Raw genomic sequence first — 924 nt, 5'->3', positions numbered from 1 at the left:
ATAACTGTTGTCATAACTGCACGATAACAATAGCAACTTGTAAATAAATATAGAAATTGTATGAAATACAGTTATCAAATATATTTAACAAAACTGTAATTATTTAATAAAAAGTCGTGAAATTAATGAAAAGCAGAAGACAATGGAAAATATTTCAGGTTAACGTATCATACATGATCTTAAAAGTTGTTTACACTCACTTATTATTCACTTATTATTCACTTGCATCCAGAACATGTTTTCCTTTGTTAATAGTTCGCGTCAAGATAGAATGTAAATTTTTTTTATACACATATAAACTTGCACAGAGAGAAAAAATACCGTTCAAACTCGGACACCACCATGAGCAGTACCGTGGGCATTAAAATGGCATCACCCACTAGTAGCAAACATGCCGCTCAGTTCAGACAGATTCACGTGGCTACAGCGCATGCGTGTTACTGAGTAGATGTTCTGACTAAGTTCACGTTATGTTGCGTCGCATGGAATATCTGCATTCCAGCCGACGCTACCTAGCAGCCAGCGGCCCATCGCCAGCCTTCCAGACCCTCAATAAACTCAAGGACCCACCATAAAACGGCACTTTTTAGCTGCATTGTTTCCACACGTTTGCCAGTCAAACTATTGTCGGTTAGTAGTTAGTCGGAAGTATTTTCGGTTAGAGTTTGTTAGAGTTTCGGAGAAATCCTTGAGTTTATTAGGCTTTCAAAATTCACGGAGAAAGCGGGTAGTCGCCGAACAGAAAACCGAACACATGGCCACCAGAAACGACTGGTTTTCCCTAAGAATGAAGTCACCCCGTTCCACGTGGGAGACTTCTCCATGTCCTTCTTCATTAGCAGGGGTCATAACCAATCGGCATCGCGGATGTTTACCCTCACCTCCTTAACGAAAAGTGTGAGCAACGAATCCGCGTTCTTCATT

The sequence above is a fragment of the Bombus impatiens genome, unplaced genomic scaffold (assembly GCF_000188095.3).
Source record: "Bombus impatiens unplaced genomic scaffold, BIMP_2.2 scf_0716, whole genome shotgun sequence".
NCBI classification, from domain to species: Eukaryota; Metazoa; Arthropoda; class Insecta; order Hymenoptera; family Apidae; genus Bombus; species Bombus impatiens.
Note: the sequence above shows the minus strand (reverse complement) of the source record.